Source organism: Ovis canadensis, chromosome 10 (assembly GCF_042477335.2).
Source record: "Ovis canadensis isolate MfBH-ARS-UI-01 breed Bighorn chromosome 10, ARS-UI_OviCan_v2, whole genome shotgun sequence".
NCBI lineage: Eukaryota > Metazoa > Chordata > Mammalia > Artiodactyla > Bovidae > Ovis > Ovis canadensis.
In genome coordinates this window covers 21,242,017-21,263,274 of record NC_091254.1, presented here as the reverse complement: position 1 = coordinate 21,263,274, position 21,258 = coordinate 21,242,017, and the positions used below count along the sequence as shown (strand labels likewise).

General features: G+C 37.7%; 1 pseudogene; it reads left to right on the top strand.

Moving 5' to 3' along the window:
• Window positions 1-888: 888 nt before the first annotated feature.
• On the top strand, window positions 889-2,474 carry LOC138446750 (T-complex protein 1 subunit alpha pseudogene; annotated as a pseudogene).
• The last annotated feature ends 18,784 nt before the right edge of the window (window positions 2,475-21,258 follow it).

The window sequence follows — 21,258 nt, the reverse complement described above, 5'->3', positions numbered from 1 at the left end:
TCTCTACTTTTCAATATGATTAGGGAAATTAAAATGGAGGTAGTATTGCTCAGTCTTCAGAAGCAAGAGAGCAGGTTCTGACCAACCTCAACTTCTTACCTTACCTGGAACCCATCTGGACTACACATGTGCCTGTAAGCTCATCGGTTGCAATCAGCAAGTCAAGAGGAACCTTAGATCAGAGAGGGAGTGGGTCTTGGAATTTCCTGACCCCTGGGAGACCTGCCCAGTACCCCTTCAGGTCTGGAAAATCTTATGATTCAAAAGGTAAAACAAACAGCATTGGAGAAGTTAAAGAAAAGCATAGCTGCATTTTTACATACAGACAGATGACGATATCAGTTTGCAGCCTGGTGTTACAAATGGAAGACACCAAAACTGCAATTTGAGGTATCACCCATGGGGTGAGACCACTTCCCAGTTGGGACCATTTCCCAACTGGGACTCTGGATTGCCATCATTCCAGACCTCTCAGAGATGTTCAAGACTGGATGTATGTAATTGTCCCAATTTGGTGATATGTATGAGTTGTTACTTCTGTTTCTTTTCTTTTAATGACTGCATATTGAAATTAAGTCAAATAATCCCCTATTAAAAATTAAAATTGCTTATTTGTGTTTAATGAGATTTCTTTAGATGATTCATCCTTTGAACCCAAAATGAAAGTAAAACTTTCTGCAAAACATAAATATTTAGAAAATCCTAACTCAATCAACTTGAACTAATCAATGAATTATATATATATATATATATATATATATATATATATATATATATATATATTTATTGCCCCGGGGGCAGGCAATGCTATGGCCACCACCAGGCCCAAGACAAAGAGGCTGATTGCTGTCGATGTAAGTGAAACTCAACATGAGCCCTGCCATGAGGATGGAGGCACTTTTGTCCATTTTTGGGGACCACAGCATTGAGGAGATGATCTGCTCCCAGAAAGTCATGGCTGCAGCTTTGATTGCCAATATTGTGAAAGATTCTCTCGGTCCAATTGGTTTGGATAAAATGTTAGTGGATGATATTGGTGATGCAACCATTATTAATGATGGTGCAATCATCCTGAAGCTACTGGAGGTAGAGCATCCTACAGCTAAAGATTCTTCAAGACAAAGAAGTGGGAGAAGGGACCACCTTCATGGTTATTATTGCATCTGAACTTCTAACAAATGCAAATGAACTGGTCAAACAGAAAATTCATCCCACATCAGTTATTAGTGGCTAGGAAGCAGTGCATTATATCAGTGAAAATCTGATTATTAACACAGAAGAGCTTGGAAGGGATTGCCTGATTAATGCTGCCAAAATCATTGGAATAAATGGTAATTTCTTAGCAAATATGGTGGTATATGCTTTGATCACTGTTAAATACACAGATGTCAGAGTTCAGCCTCTCTATCCAGTCAATTCCATTAATATTCTGAAAACCCATAGGAGGAGTCAGATGGAGAGTATGCTCATCAATGCTCAACTGTGTGGTAGGATCCCAAGACATGCCCAAGAGAACAGTTAGTGTAAAAATTGCTTGCCTTGACTTCAGCCTGCAGAAAACAAAAATGAAGCTTTGTGTACAAGTGGTTATTACAGACCCTGAGAAACTGGACCAGATTAGACAGAGAGAATCAAATATCACCAAGGAGCAAATCCGGCAACTGGTGCCAATGTTAGTCTAACCACTCGTGGAATTGGTGATATGTGTCTGAAGTATTTTGTGGAGACTGGTGCTATGGTACTTGGAAGAGTTTTTAAGAGACCTTAAATGCATTGCTAAAGCTTCCAGAGCAACTATTCTGTCAACCTGGCCGATTTGGAAGGTGAAGAAACTTTAGATGCTTCGATGATGGGACAAGCAGAAGAGGTGGTACAAGAGAGAATTTGTGATGATTAACTGATCTTGATTATAAACACTAAGGCTCTTACCTCTGCATCAGTCATCTTATGTGGGGCAAATGATTCCACGTGTGATGAGATGGAGCTCTCCTGTGCACTTTGTGTGGTGAAGAGTGTTTTGGAGTCACAATCTGTGGTTCCAGGTAGGAATGCTACAGAGGTAACCTCTTCAATGTGCCTCAAGAACTAGGCAACCAGCATGGACACCCAGGAACAGCTAGCTACTGTGGAGGTTGTACGATCTCTTCTTGTTATTCTTAATACTCTGATAGTAAATGCTGCCCAAGACTACATGGATCTGGTTGCAAAATTAAGAGTTTCTCATAATGAGGCTCAAGTTAACCCAGAATGCACAAATCTAAAATGAATTGGTCACTGGTATATTCCATGACAATAAACAAGAAGGGGGGAAGGTTGAACCAACCATAGTTAAGGTTAACAGTTTGAAATTTGCAGCTGAAACAGCAATTATCATTATTTAAATTGATGATCTTATTAAATTATACCCAGAAAACGAAGATTATGAGCATGGAGGTTATGGAGATGTTGTTCAGTCTGGAGCCCTTGATGACTGATTTGATTTATTTACAGCAATGTTAGATGCAGCTTTATTGTACCTCAAGTATTGCATGTTGAAGTGCAAAGGCTGTCAAAAAAGAAAAAAAAAAGGCAAGGTGCATTTCTATGCACTAACAACAAAGCATTTGAAAAAAAAAATTAAAAATTAACCCATTCACACTAGATTTTAAAAAGTCAAATAGGAATAAATTTAATCAAGGAAATAAAAAAAAGTTTACAATAAAATTAAAACCTTTGATGAAAGAAACAGAAGAAAACAAGCAAATGCAAAGATAGATAGTGCATGTTTATTGATTGGAAGGATTATTACTGTTAAAATGTCTATAATGCCGAAAACCATTTATAAGTTAAATGCAATCTCTATCAAAATTCAATGGAATTTTTCTTAGAAAAAGAAAAAAAATCCTAATATTTGTATTTTTATTTGTAAGGAACCACAAAAGAATCTGAATAGCCAAAACCATTCAGAAAAAGTGAAACAAAGCCAGAGGCATCAAACTCTACAAAGCTATAGTAATTATTAACATTATGATATTGGTTTTAAAACAGTTACTTAGATCCTTGAAGCAGATCAGCCCAGAAATAAGCCCACACATACATGTTCAAGTAGCATTTGACAAGGAAATCAAAGAATATTCGATGAGAATAATCTCTTATACAAATGGTATTGAGAATAAAAGATAAACATATGCAGAAAAAAATGAGATTGGATCCCTATCTTACCCAATACATAGAAATTAGAAACTTAAACATAAGATTTGATACCATAAATTCCCAGAATTTTTCATTTTAAATTCCTAGAATGTCTTAGAAGGATTTTAGCTTCTACATATGGTAGAAGCTCCTTGACATTTCCCTGGGTGATGGTTTTTTTGGATGTAATATAAAAAACACAGACAACACAAGGAAAACTAAGTGGGACTCTAAGTAGATAAATTTTTCTGCATAGCAAAAGCAATAAAATGAAAAGGCAAGCTATGGAATGCATAAACTACTTATAAACCATGTTCTGATAGAAACAAATAAAAGTAGCATCAACATATGTACACTATCAGGTGTAAGATGGAGAGCTAGTGAGAAGGGAAGAAAGGAGCTGGGTAGCCCATTCTGGTGCTCTGTGCTGACCTGGAGGGATAGGGAAGGGAAGGAAGCCAGGGAGGGAGTGGATGTACATATAATTCCAGCTGATTTATGTTCCTGTGCAGCAGAAATCAACATAATATTGCAAAAATTAAAATATATAAATAAAAACAGAAAGAATTCATACAACTGAATATAAAAATTTTAACTACATGGACAATTTTTTTCAAAAATGACATACAAAAGAACAGTAAGTACAAAATATATGCAAAAATCATTAATCATCAGGGAAATATAAATCAAAAGCACAGTGAAATATCACCTTACACCTATTAGGATGAATGTCATGAGAAAGAATAGGGATAGAAAGTGTTGATGTGGATATAGAGATAAGAGAAAATGTTTTTTCTTATTAAAATTTGAGAAGACTTCAGGTAAAATGCCTTTTGAGAGCTCAAGAGCTAGCATGATAACATGCCAAATTACGAAATTCTTCCTCTCTCTGGGAATCTTGGGTAAAAATTTATGATAAAATCTGCTTGCCAAGTCATATATTGATTAGATGCGAGATAGCTAGACAAATAGGGTCACTTTAGAACAACTGTCATGAAATTTTAGCTTTGGACACATTTTTGCTTAGTAGTATGGCTTTCCCTGGTGGCTTAGTGGTAAAGAATATGCCTGCAATGCAAGAGCCTCAGGAGACCTGGGTTTGATCCTTGGGCCAGGAAGATCCACTGAAGGAGGGCACTGGCAACCACTCCAGCATTCTTTCTTGGAGAAGCCCATGGACAGAGGAGCCTGGTGGGCTACCGTCCATGGTGTCTCGAAGAGTCAGACATGACTCAAGCGACTTAGCATGGCATGACACATGCTGCCTGCCAATTACAACCTCCTTGATTCTCATCTCAGTTCTGGTTTACCTAGGTTGAACAAAAGGACAATTATGAATGTAAAAAAGAGTGATAATCAGATGAACAATAGGAGAAATGGCATTAATCAGGACTGCTGATTTTAGTTTTAGTTAACAAAACTAAAATTGGGACATACAGTGGCAAGGTATCACAGTATTTCTTGCAGTTTACATTTTTAAAATGAGATAACTAGTTCACTGAAAGAACAAGCTTTCTCAAACTATTTTGTATTCACTTTAGAGGAGTATGAATTTAAGAAATATTTGCTGAATAAATTGATGAATAAGTGAAAGAATGAATATTCTTAGTTTGTCTCTAAACCTTCTTTTCTTCAAAATTATCATATAAAAATTTTTAAGGAAAATGAAAACATCTACAGAGACAGTAGAACACCACAATTATAATTCAAAAGATACTAGAGGAAAAATAGAAAATGCTTTATAATTTACACCTACATTAATTGTGAATGTTAACAGATTAGGTGTTCCATTTTTATTCACATAAATAAAAAATGACTTAAATTATTAATGATACTAAGATGAACTAAAAAAAAAATAGAATACTGATTTTACCTAAGTATAACGTTTTGACAGAAACTGTAATAAAATTTCTAATAATTTCCATTTTCATATTATATAAAAATGAAACTTTTAAAATAATGCCATAATACTTATTAATTCCCTGGGAATTAATTATGGAATTACTTTTGCTAATATGAGTCTCATTAGTAACACATTCATTATAATTTCACATATACTATAACATTTGTTATCTTGAATGTTTAATTAATTGATGTAATTATGTAACTTTTGCCCCTTATCATCATAGAACAGAGTGAAAAGAGACATTATTGGTGGTCTCTATTCGCAACTGAATGCAGATTTTAAGGAAAATCATGCAATATGAGAAAAAAACAAATTAATTGAGGTGAAAAATACAAATTATTTTCTATTTCTTCTAAAGGAAGAAATTTGTATGTTATTTATATAGTCATATTATTTAAGATAATTTTATTTTCTTGAGAATTAGCCAACCATACAGGACTGTATTGTTCTTTCCATATAGGAATATGTCAAAATAGAATTTTCTGAGATACAATGTAATTAAATATGAATGGGCTTCCCTGATAGCTCAGCTGGTAAATTATACATGTGCAATACAGAAAACCTCGGCTTGATCTCTGAGTTGAGAAGGTCCCCTAAAGGAGGGGATAGCAACCCACTCCAGTATTTGTTCTTACCCGGACAATCCCCACAGACGGAGGAGATGAGCAGGCTACAGTCCATGGGTTTGCAAACAGTTGGACATGTATGAGTGACTAAGCACATAACAGTATATATATATATATATATATATATATGTATATATATATATATATGGAAAATCCATATATATATATATATGGAAATTCCATATATATATATGGAAAATCTGTCTCAATCAATTCTATTTAAGTAATCAGCATGTGTATTATGTGTGCCTAGATTAAGTAGCAGGAATATCTAAAGGATGGAAGAGCTTAAATTAGAAGGCAACAGTGTCAGGTCAATGTTGAAATAGAAGTAAGATGAAGAAACAGAGATTTAAAAATTCACAATTAGTTCATGGTGATCTGTGAGGCAATGAGCAAACTTGTTATAGTTAAAATAAAAAGTAAAAATTGAACATATAATTTTGACTTCTGAATTATTATTTTAAAAGTTTTAATTATAATTATTTAGCTTCAGAGTTGGAAAACAGCCCACGTTTACAATGTTATTTTTAAATATAAATTTATTTATTTTAATTGGAGGTTAATTACTTTACAATATTGTATTGGTTTTGCCATACATCAACATGAATCCGCCACAAGTTGCCAGTCCATGTTCGATGGAGGAAACAGGATACTTGGGGCTGGTGCACTGGGATGACCCAGAGGGATGGTATGGGGAGGGAGGTGGGAGGAGGGTTCAGGATGGGGAACGTGTGTAATGTTATTTTTTAGTTGGGTACAAGTTACTGCTTATTTATAATTCATCTTCATTTATAAGGAGAGGAAATGATAAGAGATGAGAGAATAATTTTACTCCAGAAAATAGATGATGAAAGAGAAAACTGTATTTAAAAACTGTTCCTATTTTCCAAAGTGTAAAAGCTTTTGAATATTTGGAACAGTTAGTAACAAGTATCACCAATTTAGATGAAATTAACTTCATTTTCTTTTTGCATGATGACACTAGGTATATCATATTGTTTTCATAGAGCTTATTTGACTTTTTTAGTGCAGTCAAATTAATTCATTACGCTCATTTAAAAAGGAATGATTTAGGCTGAATATCCTGTGGAGGGAATATTCATAGTACTAGAATGGTCGAAGATTAATTAATTTTAATCTAAAGTCTGTCTCTAGAGATGAGGCATGGTCCCTGACCTGTTCTACTGATTTATCAGCTTCTTGAACAAGGACATAAATAGCTTACCTCTGTAATGTGAAGGATATGCAAAGGAGAAAGATAGTGAGAGAGAGAGAGGATGTATGAAGAGTATTGAAACAAAAAAAAAATATTCCAGCTGTGGGGAATAGTGTGTGATGGAACTGCTTTTTGTTGTTGTTGTTGTTGTTTCCTCAGCTATTTTAAAAGATACCAAAGAACTTATTTGGGTGTAAGTTCAAAGTACATTATCAGGGCATCAAATTGGCCACACTAAAATATATTGCATGAGGAAAATTATTGATTTCAGGGGAAAAACAAAACTGCCATCACATAATCTGCAAATATCTGTAAATGAGGATTTGAACACCAAAGTTTATTAAGAACATGATGAAATACAAGATATACGGAAGAGGTTAGGGAGATAGAAATGTAAAAAGTGAAATGACAATTGCATTCAAATAGTTAAAATATAATATGAAGGAGGGTTGCATTTATTGCATTCATTATAATAGGAATAATAAGAAACAATCATTGAAAATTAATGAGACACATTTCAAGCACAGCACAAGGATCAACTACTAGAGTTATTTCTGAGCAGGACAGATTTCCCCACGACATAAAAAATTCCCTGTGTGGAATCTTTTACAGACAACCTCAATGTTTATGTGCCAAAGATATCATACAGTAGATTCCTCCTTGGTAGGGCCATTTCTTGTCACATTTACCTTTGCTTAATTAGACACAAATAGATAGAAATTATGTAATAATATTTGATTCCTTAAGATTTTTAGAATGCAAATTTTTATGGATGAAACATTTATGAGGAAGAAGAAGGAAGGAAGAGGAAGAGGAAAGGGAGAATAAAAACAAGAATAAAGTTCATCTGTACCGTTTTTTTCTAGATTCCATATATATGCATTAATATACAGCATTTGTTTTTCTGACAGCCTATTTGCAGGTTAGGAATAGAGATACAGACATAGAGAATGGAGTTGTGACCATAGCATGGGAAGGAGAGTGTAGGATGAATTAGGAGAGTAACAATGACATATATCATAGGTAAAATAGACTGCTAGTGTGCAGCTGCTGTATAACACAGAGAGCTCATTTCAGGGCTTCATGATGACCTAGAGCCTGCAGAAACCATGCTTTCAGGAGACTTGTGTGCAGTTGACAACAGACCAGTTACATGCCTTATGTAAGGAGTCAGGAGGCTTATCTATAGGTTTGCTTCTTCACATTCTAGTAGTATGAGCTAACGGTAACAAGGTTTAGGGGGTCTTAGTATTCTGATATTAAGAAGAGGTAGCAAGAATACACGTAAAAGTTCGTCATGACCCAGATAATCATAATGGTGTGATCACCTACCTAGAGCCAGACATCCTGGAATGAGTCAAGTGGGCCTTAGGAAACATGGCTGCAAACAAAGCTAGTGGAGGTGATGGAATTCCAGTTGAGCTATTTCAAATCCTAAAAGATGATGCTGTGAAAATGCTGCACTCAATATGCCAGTAAATCTGAAAAACTCATCAGTGGCCACAGGACTGGAAAAGGTCATTTTCATTCCAATCCCAAAGAAAGGCAATGCCAAAGAATGTCCAAAGTACCACACAATTGTACCCAAATTACATGCTACCAAAATGATGCTCAAAATTCTCCAAGCCAGGCTTCAACAGTACATAAAGTGTGAACTTCCAGATGTTCAAGCTGGTTTTAGAAAAGGGAGAAGAACCATAGATCAAATTGCCAACATCCATTTGATCATCAAAAGAAGCAAGAGAGTTCCAGAAAAACATTTGCTTCTGCTTTATTGACTTTGCCATTGTGTATCACAACAAATTGTAGAAAATTCTTAAAGAGATGGGAATACCAGACCACCTTACCTGCCTCCTGAGAAATCTGTATGCAGGTCAAGAAACAGCAGTTAGAACTGGACATGGAACAACAGACTGGTTCCAGATTGGGAAAGGAGTATTGGGAAAGGTTGTGTATCGTCACTGTTTATTTAACTTATTTACGTCTTGAGAAATAAACAGAGTGACAATACACAACCTTTCCCAATACTCCTTTCCCAATCTGGAACCAGTCTGTTGTTCCATGTCCAGTTCTAACTGCTGTTTCTTGACCTGCATACAGATTTCTCAGGAGGAAGGTAAGGTGGCCTTGTATTTCCATCTCTTTAAGAATTTTCTACAATTTGTTGTGATACACACTAGCAAAGTCAATATAGCAGAAGCAAATGTTTTTCTGGAACTCTCTTGGTTTTTTAGATGATCAAATGGATATTGGCAATTTGATATCTTGAGAAGGGCTTCCCTGGTGGTGCAGAGGTTAAAGTGTCTGCCTGCAATGTGGGAGACCTGGGTTCGATCCCTGGGTCAGGAAGATCCCCTGGAGAAGGAAATGGCAACCCACCCCAGTATTCTTGCCTGGAGAATCCCATGGATAGAGGAGCTTGATGGGCTACAGTCCACGGGTCACAAAGAGTTGGACACGACTGAGAGACTTCACTTTCACTTTCACATATTGAGAAATGCCAGGCTGGATGAAGCACAAGCTGGAATCAAGATTGCCAAGAGAAGTATCAATAACCTCAGATATGCAGATGACAACACACTTATGGCAGAAAGTGAAGAAGAACTAAAGAACCTCTTGATGAAAGTGAAAGCGAAGAGTGAAAAAGTTGGCTTATAGCTTAACATTCAGAAAACTAAGATCATGGCATCTGGCACCATTACTTCATGGCATATAGATGAGGGAAAAATGGAAACAGTGACGGATTTTTTTTTTTTTTTGCGGGGGGGGGGGTGGGCTCCAAAATCACTGCAGATTGTGACTGCAGCCATGAAATTAAAAGGTGCTTGCTTTTAGTTTAAAATTGTGACCAACCTAGACAGCATAATAAAAAGCAGACATTACTTTGCAAACCAAAGGTCCATCTAGTCAAAGCTATGTTTTTCCCAGTAGTCATGTATGGATGTGAGAGTTGGACTATAAAGAAAGGTGAGCACTGAAGAATTGATGCTTTTGAACTGTGGTGTTGGAGAAGACTCTTGAGAGTTCCTTGGACTGCAAGGAGATCCAACTGGTCCATCCTAAAGGAAATCAGTTCTGAATATTCATTGGAAGGACTGATGCTGAAGCTAAAGCTCCAAAACTTTGGCCACCTGATGCGAAGAACTGACTGCTTGGAAAAGACCCTGATGTTGGGAAAGATTGAAGGCAGGAGGAGAAGAGGACGGCAGAGGATGAGATGGTTGGATGGCATCATTGACCCAATGGACATGAGTTTGAGTAAACTCCGGGAGTTGGTGATAGACAGAGAAGCCTGGTGTGCTGCAGTCCATGAGGTTGCAGAGTCAGATATGACTGAACGACTGAAGTGGACTGAAGTGTGATAATGGACTTCCCAGGTAGCTCAGAGTGTGAAGAGGCTGCCTACAATGCAGGGCACACTGGAGATATGGGTTTGATTTCTGGATTGGGAAGATCCCCTGGAGGACGGAATGGCAATCCAGTCTAATATTCTTGCCTGTAGAAGCTCAGGGACAGAGGAGTCTGGTGGGCTTCAGTCCATGGGGTCACAAAGAGTCAGACAGGACTGAAGGGACCGAGCAGCACAGGGAGGCTCAGGAGGCTGAGAAGCATGTATATTTATAGCTGACTCATATTGTTCTGCAGTGAAAACTACCAAAGTTGTAAATCAATTATCCTTCAATTAAAAGTAAAATTAAAAACAAAAACAAGAATAGATCAGGAAGATAAAATAAACCACATTTAAAATAGTCATAATTTTCTGTGTTGTGTAAAGTGCGACAGAAAAACAGGAAATGTAAATCTAGGCATAGAAATTTCTTGTTCAAAAACTGCATAGTCAGAGAACTAAAAGGAGCATGAATCCATATTTGAATGTGGCAAGTCAAAATGAAGATAGTAATATTCCACTAGGTATTTAATTCTGTAAGCAGTGAACTGATTATGTTTGAATCTTGTCATCCAACTCGGAATAACCCACTGTAATAAGTTGGATGTGAGGAGGGCTGTGTGGGGTCAAGATGGTTAGTAGGTTCAGTTCAGTTCAGTCGCTCAGTCATGTCTGACGCTTTGCCATCCAATGAATTGCAGCACGCCAGGCCTCCCTGTCCATCACCATCTCCTGCAGTTCACTCAGACTCACATCCATCGAGTCCGTGATGCCATCCAGCCATCTCATCCTCGGTCGTCCCCTTCTCCTCCTGCCCCCAATCCCTCCCAGCATCAGAGTCTTTTCCAATGAATCAATTCTTTGCATGAGGTGGTCAAAGTACTGGAGTTTCAGCTTTAGCATCATTCTTTCCAAAGAAATCCCAGGGCTGATCTCCTTCAGAATGGACTGGTTGGATCTCCTTGCAGTCCAAGAGATTCTCAAGAGTCTTCTCCAACACCACAGTTCAAAAGCATTAATTCTTCAGTGCCCAGCCTTCTTCACAGTCCAACTCTCACATCCATACATGACCACAGGAAAAACTATAGCCTTGACTAGACGGACCTTAGTCGGCAAAGTAATGTGTCTGCTTTTGAATATACTATCTAGGTTGGTAATAACTTTTCTTCCAAGGAGTAAGTGTCTTTTAATTTCATGGCTGCAGTCACCATCTGCAGTGATTTGGGAGCCCCCCCAAAAAAAAATGTCTGACACTGTTTCCACTGTTTCTCCATCTATTTCCCATGAAGTGATGGGACCGGATGCCATGATCTTCATTTTCTGAATGTTGAGCGTTAAGCCAACTTTTTCACTCTCCTCTTTCACTTTCCTCAAGAGGCTTTTTAGCTGCTCTTCACTTTCTCCCATAAGGGTGGTGTCATCTGCGTATCTGAGATTATTGATATTTCTCCCAGCAATCTTGATTCCAGCTTGTGTTTCTTCCAGTCCAGCGTTTCTTATGATGTACTCTGCATAGAAGTTAAATAAGCAGGGGGACAATATACAGCCTTGACGTACTCCTTTTCTTACTTGGAATCAGTCTGTTGTTCCATGTCCAGTTCTAACAGTTGCTTCCGGGCCTGCATACAGATTTCTCAAGAGGCAGGTCAGGTGGCCTGGTATTCCCATCTCTCTCAGAATGTTCCACAGTTTATTGTGATCCACACAGTCAAAGGCTTTGGCATAGTCAATAAAGCAGAAATAGATGTTTTTCTGGAACTCTCTTGCTTTTTTGATGATCCAGTGGATGTTGGCAATTTGATCTCTGGTTCTTCTGCCTTTTCTAAAACCAGCTGGAACATCAGGGAGTTCACGGTTCACGTATTGCTAAAGCCTGGCTTGGAGAATTTTGAGCATTACTTTACTAGCGTGTGTTATGAGTGCAATTGTGCGGTTGTTTGAGCATTCTTTGGCATTGCCTTTCTTTGGGACTGCAATGAAAAGTGACCTTTTCCAGTCCTGTGACCACTGCTGAGTTTTCCAAATTTGCTGGCATATTGAGTGCAGCACTTTCACAGCATCATCTTTCAGGATTTGAAATAGCTCATGTGGAATTCCATCACCTCCACTAGCTTTGTTCGTAGTGACGCTTTCTAAGGCCCACTTGACTTCACATTCCAGAATGTCTGACTCTAGATGAGTGATCATATCATCATGATTATCTGGGTCATGAAGATCTTTTTCATACAGTTCTTCTGTGTATTCTTGCCACCTCTTCTTAATATCTTCTGCTCCTGTTAGGTCCATACCATTTCTGTCCTTTATTGAGCCCATCTTTGCATGAAATATTCCCTTGGTATCTCTAATTTTCTTGAAGAGATCTCTAGTTTTTCCCATTCTGTTGTTTTCTTCTATTTCTTTGCATTGATCGCTGAAGAAGGCTTTCTTCTCTCTTCTTGCTATTCTTTGGAACTCTGCATTCAGATGCTTGTATCTTTCCTTTTCACCTTTGCTTTTTACCTCTCTTCTTTTCACAGCAGGAGACTTAAGAGATGGTGTCTTGATAGTGTATGAATTTATCAATGAGAATTTGATACACTGTTTACATTTTTAAATATGTTTTTGTGTAGTAACATTTTGATAGATATATACAGTTACATGTGTTTAGTTGCTCAGTCCTGGTCAACTCTTTTGTGACCCCATGGCCTGTAGCCTGCCAGACTCCTCTGTCCATGGGTTTCTCCAGGCAAGAATACTGGAGCAGGTTGCCACATCCTCCTCCAGGGGATCTTCCCAACCCAGGGCTTGAACCCAGGTCTTCCACGTTACAGGCAGATTCTTCACCATCTGAGCCACCTGGGAAGACCATATACAGTTAATGTGTGTGCTAAGTAGCTTCAGTCTTCTGACTTTCTGGGACACTATAAACTGTAGACTGCAAGGCTCCTCTGTCTCTGGGATTCTTCAGGCAATAATACTGGATTGGGTTGCTATTTCCTCCTCCAGGGGATCCTCCAGACCCAGGGATTTAACCTGAGTCTCTTATGTCTCCTGCTTTGACAGTCAAGTTCTTTATCATAGTGCCTCTTGAGAAGCTATATATAGTTACATAGAAAGAGTCAGTCCAGGTTAGATGCATGATACTGGATCCTTGGGGCTGGTGCACTGGGACGACTCAGAGGGATGGTACAGGCAGGGAGGAGGAAGGGGGGTGTTCAGGATGGGGAACAAGTGTATACCTGTGGCAGATTCATGTTGATGGATGACCAAATAAATAAATAAATAAATAAACCCAGGGGAACAACAAAAAAAAAAAAGAAAGAAAGAAAGAAAGAGGTTTATTTTGAAGGATTGGCTCACTTGATTATAAAGATTGGGAAGTTCTATGATGTACCGTTTGCAATGTAGAGCCAGTGCTTATCTCAGTACAGAACCCAAAGAACTGGAAATGAGGAAAATTAATGGTGTAAGTTCCAACCTGGAACCAAAAGCCAGAGAACCAGGGGGCTAATGGTGTAGTGCCCAGGTCTGATCCCAGAGGCCCAAGAACCTGGAGAGCTGATGTCCAAGGCAGGAGAAGATGGATATTCTGGTTCAAGCATAAGGCAAATTTATCCTTTCCTCTGTCATTTTATTTTATCCAGATCCTCAACTGATTGGATGATGCCCACATGCACTGTTGCCATGTTATTAGCTCAATTGTGTCTGACTCTATGACCACATGGACTATAGCCCACCAGGCTCCTCTGTCCATGGGATTCTCCAGACAAGAAAACTGGAGTGGGTTGCCATTTCTTCCTCCAGGGGATCTTCCTGACCCAGGGATTGAACTCAGGTCTCTGGTATTGCAGGCAAATTATTTATTATTTGAGCCACCAGGAACTCCAATATGCATTGGTAAAGGTGATTTTTACTCTGTCTACTAGTTCAAATGCTAATCTCTTCTGGAAACAATTGTCACAGAAATGTTTAACACAACCAGTAATGCTGATGAAGCTGAAGTTGAACGGTTCTATGAAGACCTACAAGACCTTTTAGAACTAACCCCCCCAAAAGATGTTCTTTTCATTATAGGGGACTGAAATGCAAAAGTAGGAAGTCAAGAAATACCTGGAGTAATAGGCATATTTGGCCTTGGAATGTGGAATGAAGTAGGGCAAAGATAATAGAGTTTTGCCAAGAAAATGCACTGGTCATACCAAACACCCTCTTCCAACAACACAAGAGAAGACTCTACACATGAACATCACGAGATGGTTAACACTGAAATCAGATTGATTATATTCTTTGCAGCCAAAGATGGAGAAACTCTATACAGTTAGCAAGAACAAGACCAGGAGCTGACTGTGGCTCAGATCATGAACTCCTTATTACCAAATTCAGACTTAAATTGAAGAAAGTAGGGAAAACCACTAGACCATTTAGGTATGACCTAAATCAAATCCCTTATGATTATACAGTGGAAGTGAGAAATAGATTTAAGGGCCTAGATCTGATAGACAGAGTGCCTGATGAACTATGGAATGAGGTTCCTGACATTGTACAGGAGACAGGGATCAAGACCATCCCCAGGGAAAAGAAATGCAAAAAGCAAAACAGCTGTCTGGGGAGGCCTTACAAATAGCTCTGAAAAGAAGACAAGAGAAAAGCAAAGGAGAAAATGAAAGATATAACATCTGAATGCAGAGTTCCAAAGAATAGCAAGTAGAGATAAGAAAGCCTTCTTCAGGAACCAATGCAAAGAAACAGAGAAAAAGAACAGAGTGGGAAAGACTAGAGATCTCTTCAAAAAAATTAGAGATACCAAGGGAATATTTCATGCAAAGATGGGCTTGATAAAGGACAGAAATGGTATGGACCTAACAGAAGCAGAAGATATTAAGAAGAGTTTGCAAGAATACACAGAAGAGCTGTACAAAAAAGATCTTCACGACTCGGATAATCATGATGGTGTGATCACTCATCTAGAGCCAGACATCCTGGAATGTGAAGTCCAGTGGGCCTTAGAAAGCGTCACGATGAACAAAGCTAGTGGAGGTGATGAAATTCCAGATGAGCTATTTCAAATCCTGAAAGATGATGCTGTGAAAGTGCTGCACTCAATATGCCAGCAAATTTGGAATACTCAGCAGTGGTCACAGGACTGGAAAAGGTCACTTTTCATTCCAATCCCAAGGAAAGGCAATGGCAAAGAATGCTCAAACTACCGTACAATTGTACTCATCGCACACGATAGTAAAGTAATGCTCAAAATTCTCCAAGCCAGGCTTCAACAATATGTGAACTGTGAACTTCCAGATGTTCAAGCTGGTTTTAGAAAAGGCAGAGGAACCAGAGATCAAATTGCCAACATCCACTGGATCATCGAAAAAGAAAGAGAGTTCCAGAAAAACATCTATTTCTGCTCTATTGACTATGCCAAAGCCTTTGACTGTGGATCACAATAAACTGTGGAAAATTTTGAAAAAGATGGGAATACCAGACCACCTGACCTGCCTCTTGAGAAATCTGCATGCAGGCCAGGAAGCAACAGTTAGAACTGGACATGGAACAACAGACTGATTCCAAATAGGAAAAGGAGTATGTCAAGGCTGTATATTGTCCCCCTGCTTATTTAACCTCTATGCAGAGAACATCATGAGAAACGCTGGACTGGAAGAAACACAAGCTGGAATCAAGATTGCTGGGAGAAATATCAGTAATCTCAGATATGCAGATGACACCACCCTTATGGCAGAAAGTGAAGAGCAGTTAAAAAGCCTCTTGAGGAAAGTGAAAGAGGAGAGTGAAAAAGTTGGCTTAAAGTTCAACATTCAGAAAATGAAGATCATGGCATCCGGTCCCATCACTTCATGGGAAATAGATGGGGAAACAGTGGAAACAGTGTCACACTTTATTCTTTTGGGCTCCCAAATCACTGCAGATGGTGACTGCAGCCATGAAATTAAAAGACACTCCTTGGAAGAAAAGTTATGACCAACCTAGATAGCATATTCCAAAGGAGAGACATTACTTTGCCGACTAAGGTCCGTCCTAATCAAGGCTTTATTTTTTCCAGTGGTCATGTATGGATGTGAGAGTTGGACTGTGAAGAAGGCTGAGCACTGAAGAATTGATGCTTCTGAAATATGGTGTTGGAGAAGACTCTTGAGAATCCCTTGGACTGCAAGGAGATCCAACCAGTCCATTCTGAAGGAGATCAGCCCTGGGGTTTCTTTGGAAGGAATGATGCTAAAGCTGAAACTCCAGTACTCTGGCCACCTCATGCAAAGAGTTGACTCATTGAAAAAGACTGATGCTGGGAGGGATTGGGGGCAGGAGGAGAAGGGGACGACCGAGGATGAGATGGCTGGATGGCATCACTGACTCGATGGACGTGACTCTGAGTGAATTCCAGGTGTTGCTGATAGACAGGGAGGCCTGGCGTGCTGCAATTCATGGGGTCGCAAAGAGTCAGACACGACTGAGCAACAGAACTGAACTAATGGGTACCCTTTAGCTTAGTCAGCTTGGTACATATAATTAACCATCACAGTATATGTACTTGTTATACCTTATTGTTGGTAAGCAAATCAGCTTATGATCATCTCTCTTGAGATACCATTTCCATCCTCTGTTTCCATCCCCATTTCAGAATGTCTCTGATCCCCCTGCCTCTTACTCTATCATAGTCACCTCTTTGAAAAATGCTTGTGTATAGGCTACAGCCTCTGCTCACACCTATACCATGGGCTTCTCATCTCCTCGCTCAATATTTATCTACCAACACAATGGTCTAGGGTAATATATGAATTTCCCTGCTCATTCATATGCAATTTATAAGTGACAGGGAAGAAACATTAGAGATTTTAAAAAATTCTCAAATTATTGAGTAGCCCGGTTCTATAACATTGGCCAAGCCATCCTTGTATTGCTTTTCCCTTCTTCCTTCCTTTGCGCTCTGTTCCTATTCTGTCAAACTTCCCCCAACAAAATCACATGTAGATGGTTTTTCTGGCCCCAGTCTCTAGGAAATCAGGGCTAAAACAGTTGTTTTTCATACCTAACAAATTCAGATGTATCACACTAACATGGTTCTAAGAAAATCCATTCTAGTATAATATTCATTCAACATTCTATTCATTCTACACTCTGATAAAAAAAATAATGGCTCTTGTCTGAGATTTTTCACATTAATTCTGCATAGGTGCAATTAAAAATATTATATTTTCTCATTTTTCTTCAGATTGATTGAGGTATACTTCTCATAAAACATTATACTATTTTCAGGTGCACAGCATACAGATTCAGCATTTGAATTATTTTGTGAAATGATCAAGTGGCACTTATTTATAATATACTTCTTGATATGAGAAATAGGCTTTGGAATGTAGCATTCTACAAGAGACAAAAATAAGAGCAATGGTAATTTTTTAGTAACTTTGTAATATCTACATAAGTATAGTATTCCTGTTTACAATCTGTCAGAGAAATGCTGTAAAATTTAATTATGAATAAGCAACACATTTTTCTCCTTTTAGGAAAGCTACTTTTATAAAAATTATTAATTAAGAAAAGGTCACATATCTGCAGTTACTTTATTTACTTATTTATGTATTTATATGTTTATTTAGTCATCAAATATTTATGATGTACCTTCTATTTGCCAGAAATAGTCTCAAATGCTATCAAATGTTTGACGTGCAAAAGTAAAATTGTGATTTTCTTTAATATTATCATATGAATATGAAATACAGGCTAAAGTGCATTGCTTTGTGCATAAACATAACTAATGCCTTCCCTCACATGCTTCTTTGGCCACTGATTGACAAAAATATCTATACCAATATCTGATAGATGAATTCATGAATATATGAATGGCACTTGCTCAGTTGAATAATTCCAGGTTTACAAATCCCTGACCTCTGAAAGAATGTATAAATACTTTAAAGAAGATTGGTTCAAGAAATTCTGCAGTACTTACACACTTTATTTAGTATTTATGTTTCCAGTAGTGAGTATATATGTTCTCACATATATACTTTGGTATAATATGTGTCTATTCATTTGAATGATTATATTGAGAAACTACTATGGTTTTGGCAGTTTTCAACACCAATTTTTTTTCAGCATTTATTTTACATTTTGAAATGCATATTTTGGCAAATTTTACAACATATGGATTGAATTTCTTTGTATGGATTAGTGTTAAGTGTAAGGTCTACTGATTGAATTATTTAAATAATGTTCAGTGTAAGGCTTGTTGTTCATAAAATTAGGTTTTAGTGATATCTTAAACAATTAGGGCTCGATTTTGATGTTCATCAATTAATAGAAGGTCAGGTTTCTTCCCTATCTTTGTTATTGTAAATAGTGCAGCTCTAAGCATTGGGGTATATATCTTTTTGAATTAATGTTTTCCTTTTCTTTGGATATATATCCAACAGTAGAATTGCTGATCATACAGTAGTTGTATTTTTAGCTTTTTAAGGAAATGCCATACAGTTTTTCACAGTGACTGCACCAATGTACATTCCCACCAGCAGTGTAAAAGGATTCTCTTTTCTCCATATCATCAGCAATATTTCTTATTATAGACCTTTTGGTTATAAAATTTTGATAGGTGTGAGGTGATGTCTCATTGTTGTTTTCATTTGCATTTCTCTGATAATTAGAGTTTTTGAGCATCTTTTTATGTGCTATTGACCATTTGCATACTTTGGAAAAACCTCTATTAATATTTTCTATTCCTTTTTATTTGAGCTGTTTCATTTTTAATATTAAATTGTCTTAGTTGCTTATATACTTTGGATATTTATTATACATTTGCAAATATTTTCTCTCAGTAATTTGCATTTTCATTTTTTTATGATCTCATTTGCTATGCAAAAGCTTTTACTTTTAACTCAGTTCAATTTCCTTACTTTTTACTCTTGTATACTTTACCTTAGGAGACAGATCCAAAAACCTATTGCTTCAATTTATGTTATATAATGTTCTGCCTATTATTTCTTCTAGGAGTTTTATGATTTCTGGACTTGCATTTAAGTATTAATCTTGAACTTTAATTTCAGTTTAATTTTTGTATGGTGTAAGAAAATGTTTTAAGTTCATTCTTTTATATGTAGCTATCAAATTTTCCCAGCACTCCTTTTTGAAGAGACTGTCTTCTCCCCATTACATAGCCTTGCCTTCTTTGTTATGGATTAATTGACACAAGAGCATGTGTTTATTTCCAAGCTCTCTATTCTGTTCCATTGATCTACGTGTCTGTTTTTCTATCAGTACCATACTGTTTTGATAGTGTAGCTTTGTAGTTTATTCTGAAGTCAAGGGCATAGTATCTTCAGTTTTGTTCCTTTAAGATTTTCAAGATTTAGATCTTTTCAAGATTGTTTTGGTTTACCAGGTCTTGTATGGTTACATATAAATTTATTGGTGTAGGCTTGTATTTTAAACTTCTCTCTTAGAACTGATTTTTCTGTATCTCATAGATTTTGAAAATTTGTGTTTTTATTTTCATTTGTACTTCTCCATTGATCCTTTGTGTTTTTTTTTTCCCCATTGAACAAGTTCTTCTGTTTTCCCATTTTGTTTTATTTTCTGTTTTCATGAAATGAAGTGAAACACTTATCTTAGTCTTGAAGGTTTGCCATTTGTGGGACTATTTCTATACAGTCTGCATGTACCCAATGACCTTACTGTGAGAGCTGTATCTGACAAGGACAGGAGTCATGTCTCCTCCCAGGGTGTGCTGGCAGCTATCAACTTGCTAGGATGTGGGTCTGGAGGTGGAGTGGCTAGAGCCAGAGCTAGGTATGAGCCTGGCTTCTCCTCTGCTAAGTGGCCCTTAATGCCCTATGAGGAGTGAAGTCAGGCCCCAAGTTACTGGAGCAGAAGTCTTGAGCATGGATTCCAAGCTGGTCTGCTCCATTTAAGTGTGTCTGCTCAACTCTTCGAGCACTGGCATCTCTATTCTAGTAGAGGGCAGTGCTGGAGCAGACATTGTGGGTCAGGACACATCTTGAGACAGTCCCAGCAAACAAGTTCCAAGTTGGTCCAGATCTGCACACCTTCCCCTCCCCCCATCCCCAAAACTACCAGTAATGACTGTCCTTGCCCTGTTTGGTTCCCATTCAAGGTCCAAGTTGAGTCAATTCACCTACAACAGTGTACTCTTAGCCATGACAGTCTTTGTCCCAGTGTGGAGCTTTGCAGTAGAGTAAGAGAAACCCAAGTGAACACTGAGCTCAGCCTCTGGCACACACTGGGATGATCATGGGAATCTGGCCAGAGTCTTGGGTAGTTTTAATCTACTCCTTCACCTTGTTCTTGGAGAAAGCAAGCATGTATGTGCTCTTCCTGAGCAGAGTCTATATTTCTTTCAGGGATGCTTAGTTCCACTGGCTTTCTCATCAGCTTGGGGGACTCCTCCAGTATCAGACCCCAGGCCTAGGGCACCCATCATGTGGTCCAACCAGCTACTTACCCTTGGAAGATCTCTAAGCCTGTGTAATTCCTCTTTACTTTCTAGGGGCACAGGCTGAGTCCTTCTGTGCCTTCTCTTTCTTTCCAGATAAAATGTGTCAATCTTACTTACAGTCTTAGCTGCATGAGTCTTTCTGCCAGTCTCCAGTTTGTTTTCAGTGAGAAATATACCACTTCTAGAAATATTTCTGGTGTGTTCATGGGGGGTGGTGAGCTTTACATCCACCTTCTCTCCCATCTTGTTCTCCTCTCTATGTTATATTTATTTTGGCACAATAAAAAATTAAGCTCAGCATTTATAGTAAAATAATATCAGATGAGCAATAATGCAAGATTTGAATGTGGAATTAAAAAAAAATCACCTTGGAGGTTTTCCTAATGGAAATGAATAAAAATATCTTTTTTTATTATTTAATTATCTAAGAAAGATAAAGTTGTAAGCAGATTTTAAAATACTAATTAACATGATTTTACTTACTGTGATCTGTATTTAAACTACAAT